Genomic DNA, 7,829 nt, shown 5'->3' with positions numbered 1-7,829 from the left:
TCCATCTGTGCTGAAATGAATGAATGCAGATCTGTCAAGGATGTCTATTGAACCTTTTCCATTGAACCATATGTCTCCTCTACTAGAAAAGAGACCACCACTAATTGTTGTTCATAAGGATCCACAATCACGCCAACCTGTGAATATTGATCATGTAGAGAATGGACATGAGGGTCAGAGGGAGCCCTCACAACAACTGTAGAAGAATCATCATCAATGAGAAGATGTATGTCCTCAAGTCTGTCTCCCAAGTCAAGTGAAGTTGGAGCTAGAAGACAAGATGTACCATGTTGTGATGGACCTTTCACTATGGCAATATAAGCTCATGGACTAGATTGATGTGACTTCTCACTGCAACTATCGACAGAAGCCCATGTGTCTAAACCTGTTGAAGCACTATCGCTGGTGTCACTATCAATTTCCACTGTGTATGAAGTGCGGAGAGGAGTAGAGGGCAAGCTCAGTGAACTTTCCTCAAAGTGAACATCCTTCTCCACAAAGATCTCATGTGTCTTTGGATCCATAATTCTATAAGCCTTCACATTGTCTTCATAACCAATGAAGGTACAAGGCTGAGATGCCTGTGCCCTGCGACCCTTGGAAGATCTATTTGCCCAAGTAGGACAATCGAAGACTCTAAGGTGACTCACAACTGGTTTTCTGCTGCACCATGCCTCAAAAGGAGTCTTGCCATCTAAGGCTGGATGAGGAGACCTGTTAAGTATGTGAGTAGCATTCCTAATGGCTTCAACTTCAAGTGTAGGATCGAGAGACTTGGCCTTGATCATGCAACTTGCCATGGTCTTGAGAGTCCTAATCCTCATAGCTACAACATATGTCTTGTGCAGACTAAATGCTGAAGGGTTCTAAAGATCAATCCCCTCAATTCTACAAAAGTTCTTAAGTCTTCTATCAACATATCTGTTCTCATTGTCCACTCTTAATACCTCGAAGGCTTTCCTTGACTTGTGTTCAACATGAGTCTTGAAGTCTTGAAGCTTATGAACTACTTCATTCTTATGATGAAGGAAGAAGACCCAAGTGAATCTCGAAAAGTCATCAACAAATGTGAGTATCTAGCGGCCTTGGCTGACTGAAGTCACTGCAAAGGGTCCTATTAATACCATGTGAACTAGTTGAAGAACAACTAGAGCTTGAGAAGACTTCCCTTTATCATACTTCTCCTTGAGATGCATATCCACTGAACAAGATGAAATTTATCCTTAGAAAAGTTAATTTGAAGTAGACCTTTGACCATTTGGTATGTGCAAATTTGCTGAAGATAACGGTAGTTAAGGTGACCAAACTGCTCATGCCATAAGTTGATATCTGAATTAGAGTGATTTAACAAGGCTTGGGAAGGACTCTTAGGCACAAAGTGGGAGAATTAATAAAGCCTCCTATCATTATTGACTTTCCCAACTGCTACTAATGAATCATCTTTGAGACTTCACACCATCACTGAATCAGGAAGGAACTCAACCTTATGAACATCTCCAAGGTGAGTGATTTGGTAAACTGATAGGAGATTGGAGCTTAGATTTGGAACATAGAGTACATCTTTGAATTCCCCATCTTCCATTTCTACATGTCCTTTCCCTTCAACTTCCATTTTTGCATCATCTCCCATGAAGATGTGTGGTACCTTTGACTACTTCAATGAAGAAAAATCTTGCTTTGAAGAACCCATGTGGTAAGAGGCACCTGAGTCAAGTATCCATTCTAAAGAAGTATTTGTGTTGGCCATAAGTGCTTGACCTTTACCCTTTGAAGAGGTAGGAGTTGAATCCTTGGAAGTACCTGGCACTTGAATTCTATTCTTCTTGAGTAGAATTTCTAACTCATCGATTCTTTTTGTCTTGCAATGATGCTCATCATGATTTGGCTTTTTGCAATATGCACAAAAGAGTTTGTCCTTCTTTTCATTACTTCCCTTCTTGTTTGAAGAAGAAATGCCTTGTTGAGAGGAGTCATGTTGTGTCTCAGATTGTGTTTTCTGCTTCCACTACTTCTTCTTTTTGTTTGTTTTTCCCCCTTGACCAGATTTTTAAGCATCACTAGCTACTAAGGCTTTGGTCTTAGATGACTTGAGAAGGCCAAAATCCACCAAGTGAGATTGTTCAACAATCAACATGTCTACAAATCCATCAAAGGAAGGCTTCTGGTAAGCAGATCCCATGGTTAACTTGTGATTATTAAAGCTCAAAACAAAGTTTGGCATACTCAGAAGGTAGCTTCTTAAGGATGTGATGTATCAACCTATCATCCTTCATGGGATTTCCACAATCTTTAAGAAGTGCCCTATACTCATTGACTTTTATGATATAATCCTGAATTGTGTCATAATTCTTAGGATCTAAGAGAAGTAGATCATCCTCAATCTGAAATCCCTTTTCTTCATCCACTTTACCATATAACTATTCAAATTTATCCCAAGCTTCCTTAGATTCTGAACAATTTTTAATGTGGAAGAGAAGAACTCTATGTACACAACTTCTAATTACACCTAAAGCCCGTTGGTCTTGTCCTTTCCAATCAATGAGTTCTTTAGCATCAGTAGGTTGGGTAATTGTACCATCAACATAAAGACTATATCCTTTTTCCATTAATCTACTCCATGCAATATCTTTCCATGTAGAATAGTTGTGTGAAGTTAAAGGAGGAAATTTAAAACCCATGATGTAGAAATGAAAGAGCACAAAATAGAGAGACACAAGAAAACATAGTACATACCCCCCCTTTTCACGCAATCAAAAGACCCCCCCAAAAGAGATGCTTTGGCACTTTATAAGTAGTGCATTTACAATGGGCCACTTGTCACAATTAACTAAGTGGAGTTTCTGATTTTGCTTTGAAAACTACCTTATGAGGCTAAAATCTATCACTTAAGCACTGTATCTTAATTTTACAACAATTCTGAAAAAGAATCAAAGCTTTACAATGCCAAAGAAGGCCTGATTCTAAAAGTGAGAAATTTATTCACACAACCCTAGAATCTGACTTGATATTTGGAAAGTAGACAAAAAGACACGCACTTTCAAAAAAAATGGAACCTTAAAAGGTGACCAGATGTGCTCGTATGGAGCTTCTTAAGTTGCAAAAGGCGAGATTATGCAGGTACAATCACCAAAAAATGCAAATTCTACAAAATCTATGCACCAAAAATAGAAAACAACACCACTACTAGAAAATTCAGGAAATTCTACCTGATTTCAAGAAAAATTGCACCTGAATCGGAGTTTGAATGTCCAAGTTATGAGCTTGCAAAGTTAGGTTGCCAAACTGAAAAGCAATATGGAGAGGCGTCTGGAGGCGAAATTGTGAAGTTAAATTTGATGGTCAAACGACCATCAATTTAGTTTTAAAATGCCTAACAATGACGTTCTGACGGGCGTGAAATTTAGTCTCGTGAAATTAATGACATCAGCAAAATCTCTGCCCTCGAATAACGTGGCAGATGAGTCATCAGTCCATACTATATGAAATGGATGATGTGGGAGAAATCTGTATAGATGACATGGAAAAAGTTGGTTCCACAAGTGACGTGGCAGTCCCATGTGCTGACTGGGCAATCTGAGCAAAGTTGTCCACGTGTCACAATGTAGACTGGGCCGCGTGGAGGGTTTCTTCATGACAAAAGATATAGGTCACTGCCATGTACAGAGAGGCAAGCAATTTACAAATTGTCCCATGGTAAAGCAAAAGATGCCCCTTGGCAGCTACAGATTAATTTGCATGACCAAACAGTAGCAGTGGTGACAAAAAAAATTTGAACTCGCCGAAATCTAAAAAATGATGCCGAAAGTCACGAAACCATTGTCGTGTGGGGGGGAAAGATGAAAATCGTGGGTGATTCACACCCTCGCTGGACTTTAAAAATGTCATGCCGAGAAGGGCCTGTGCACGGATGTCGAAATGCACGGATGTCGAAACTTGTAAAATGACATTGGGGTTCTTGAGTTTCGCCGGTGGAGGTGGGGATTAGTCCCACATTGGGAATGAGTGGGATGTTTGTGTTGTTTAAAATACAACATCCACAGAAAGTAAAATAACTGTGAGCTTTGTCTGCCGAGAGTATTCAAAATTTGCACGACGGAAAAATATTGGCCACTGGGGTGACACAGGTCTTGCCAGTTTTCAGAATTCACTGGTAATGAAATACTGTGCAGGTTTATGAAGTCCCCCAATAAAATAACCCTGCAAATATAATATTCTGCCAAATGTGCAGTATGGGATCTAACAACCCGTATTGCAAAAAAAACAATTCTGACAAATAGAGTGATTTTGAAAAAATAATTCAAAAAAAATAATTTCGAAAATAGCAAAGAAAAAATAAATTCAGATCTGAGAAATAATCAAATAGATCTGAAAAAAGATCATACCCATACCGCAAATCAGAGCTTCCGAGTTTTGATTTGTAAAAAAAAAATTTCTTCACGATCGACTTTGAGCCAAGGTAGGCGTGCTTATAGTTGATTTTCATCGGTTTAGTGTTCCGAATGCAATGGAGAGGTCAGATCTGGTGTTGGACGCTCCCAATTTTTGCAGCACTCCGAATTCAGGCTAAGGTGTGAAGCAAGCAAGAGGTCTTGAATGGCTTGTAATGAGAAAGTCTCCAAGCTCTGATATCATGTAAGAATTTTCCTAAGGGAAAAATTCACCCAAGAAATAAGAACTCAAACACAAGCACAACTGTAGACCAAAAATGGAGAGAGTATGATCAGAATAACAATGTATTCAATACTTGATGTTGGAGAGTACACTAGGAGTGCCTGAATATAAAGGCCTTGGGAGAGCTTCTAGAATGCATAGAAGTTAGCACCATGATGTGTCATATAACCAAGCACATGTCCACTAGATATGGATTATCCTCCATTAAGCACGAAAGTAAGTGTAGTGATGAGAGGATAAGCCTAGAAGGGTGGGACACACAAAACATGTTGTAGACACCATGTGCTCAAATAAAGGTGCATACTCCGATGTTGTCAACATGACAACTCACAAGGTTGCTCAAACTCCTAAGTGTCTCATAAATAAAAAATAATAAAAATAATGCATTAACCTAAGTAAACTTAAGTAAGTGTAAATAGTAAAGTATGTATTTACACCAACAATTTTAAATGTGCAATTGAAGAAATTGGTACTCTTACGATGGATGACTCCCTAGCTTAGTTATGTGTTGATGGAACCTTGAAACCTAAGCACCAACATTTGGAAGTAAAAAGGTCTAACTCACATTCCCCATATGCCCTCAGAGTTTCAAATAAAATGGGTTAGGTATATCCTTAGCTAGGTGTATAATGGACAATTGTAGTTGGAGCATCCAATATTGATAACCAAGAAGATGAATCATCAAATCACTAGCCTTCCCATGCTCTTCAAAGCCAAAATGAGCAAAACCCTAGGTCAAGCTAAATTGGAAAAGAAAACCCTAGCCAAGTGGGATGGCGGAGGCATGAAGATAAGTAGTGTTATAGATGTAGAACTCAAGTTTGGTATTCATGTTATAGCCCATAAGATATATAGACCAAGCTATCTTAATAGTCTATCCTATAAAGTTGTACACTTGGCATATAAAGTGGTGAAGAACAATTTATCCTATGACCTTGCTGAGTTATTGTTGAGGAAATTCAATAAGAATATAGAAAGTGTTAGAACCTCTAAGAATAACTTGTGATAATTTGGTTCTTTGTTAACATGTTTATTCTTCTATGTTCAAAAGTTTTTCCATTCCAAAGGCACAGTAGTCTGGAGAAAGGATGTGCTAGTTCTTTACCAAATAAATGAATACATTATAGAAATGGGAGAGAATTATGGCAGCATAATGGAAAACTAATTCGATGTGTTTAAAGATAAAATGAACAATAGGTTTAGGATACCTAAGAAGTTAGTTGATGACTACAAGGATGATGTGTGCTTCATGGTTGATTGTGATAAGGTATACATCTAGGCAGTCAAGCTTAGAGTTGCATGGGCCAAGCCTCTTGGTTACGATGTAAACATTGATGAGACCGAGGATATCATTGAAGCCCTTATTAATGAACCTATGAATCCCAAGGCCTTCTACATTGGTACTTATGAAGAGGCAAAGGCAAGAATAGAGCTAGAAATAAAGCTCCCTCAAGTGGTTAACAAAGGAAAGAGGAGGATAGACAAACTTAAATCTAATGTACCTCTCATGTTAACGGAGGGAAAAGGTGAGGATGAAGAGTAGGCAAAGGATGAAGAAGAATCAGAAGAAGAAGAACCTTTGAAGAAAAAGGGAAAGGTGATCACCACCAAGTCTCCAAAGGCATCCACTGTAGTCTTCACAAGGAGATCCAAGAAGAAAGGAAGTGATATTGTTCTCAATAGACCTCCACCCACCTTCCAAGAGAAATTGAAACAAATAGAAGGAGATGGAATTACAAATTTCAAATCTTTGAAGGATGAGATGAGGATAGAGGCAGAGCAGAAATAAGTTGAAGAACTAGCACTGACCAAAATGGGAAAATGGAAGTACTCACTAGACCAGATCACCTCTCAAATCTCTAATGAATTGTTAGAGAAAATAAAGCCAAGATGATATTTTTCAATGCTAATAGTAAAAGACATATATGCACATACCCTAAGGCAGTTACTACTGAGCATAATAGATGCTAAGGTAAAAGAGTCTTTGAAGAAAACTGAAGAGAAAATTACTCTAGGATTTAATACTTGTTTAATTTTGATTAAGGATATAGAGCATGTAGTTAAGAATGTTACAAATGATTGGAAAAATGTTTATCATCTTCATAAACTAAGTGAATATCCAATTGAAGTAAAGTATGTTGATGAAGAAGAGGATAAGGAGAATGATGAAGAAGAATATGTTGAACAAGTAACTCATTTTGATAACGAGGAAGAAGAAGAAGAGGAAGGTGAAGAAGCTACCCAAGAAGGCAACCAAGATGATGAGGAAAGTGATCCAATAAAGATAGCAATTGTGGTCATTGCCTCACTTCCTCACTCCCCGAGAAAACCCTTGATAATTTCATGTATGGAGGCAACTTTAGCATGTTTGGTTGTGGCTACTTCTGATACATCAAATGTCCAATCACTCTTTGCACCAACATAGCTCAACATATCATTGATAGAACTAACTTCCACTTCATTTTCCAAGTTACTTTCTTCAATCATCACCTCTCCAATTTTGGCTTCTTCAGTTTTTAGCTCATCCATGGTAAGCACTCCAATTTTGTCTACTTCAATTTTGGATTCTTCAATTTTGACTTCATCAATTTTGAATTCTTCAAGAATTTCTCTCAGAATTCAACCAATAAGTATTATATCAATTTTCACTGCAAGCCTAAGTATGTCTACTATTGTTTCCATTCTGGGTACTAAGGCAATAAGTGCAAGGACAGTTGAGCCTCGGGTTCAATTGAGTACAAAATTTTTGAAAGGAAAGGAGATAGAAGAAGATATAGACTTAGATGAGGAAATAGAAATTCCCAAAAGGGATATCTATAATCTTTCTACAAATAAAATGCACACATTTGGTAAACTTCTATAGAAAAAGTTAAAGCAACAAAGATTGAGAGAAGAAAGAGACAGAGAGTACAAAATATTAGATGATGCCAAGAACATTTTGACTTAGGCTATTGAAGTTGATGTTGATTCTTCTCGACCTATTTTGTTTCAGCTTGGTGAAGCAGTCCAAAATTTTAAAGAGGATACTAAGGGACAAGAGAAATTGGTTGAAAAGGCAGAAAAGAAGTTCAATAATGAAGTGTTGGAGCACATTACTTAGCAAATTGCTATTAACCAAGTCGAGCTTTCAACAATTTTAGTCAATCTTGAGGAATCTT

This window comes from Cupressus sempervirens, chromosome 5 (genome assembly GCF_028749045.1).
Source record: "Cupressus sempervirens isolate cs-2001-9-10 chromosome 5, ASM2874904v1, whole genome shotgun sequence".
Lineage (NCBI taxonomy): Eukaryota > Viridiplantae > Streptophyta > Pinopsida > Cupressales > Cupressaceae > Cupressus > Cupressus sempervirens.
The sequence above is the reverse complement of the archived record's forward strand: the minus strand, read 5'-3'. Positions refer to the sequence as shown.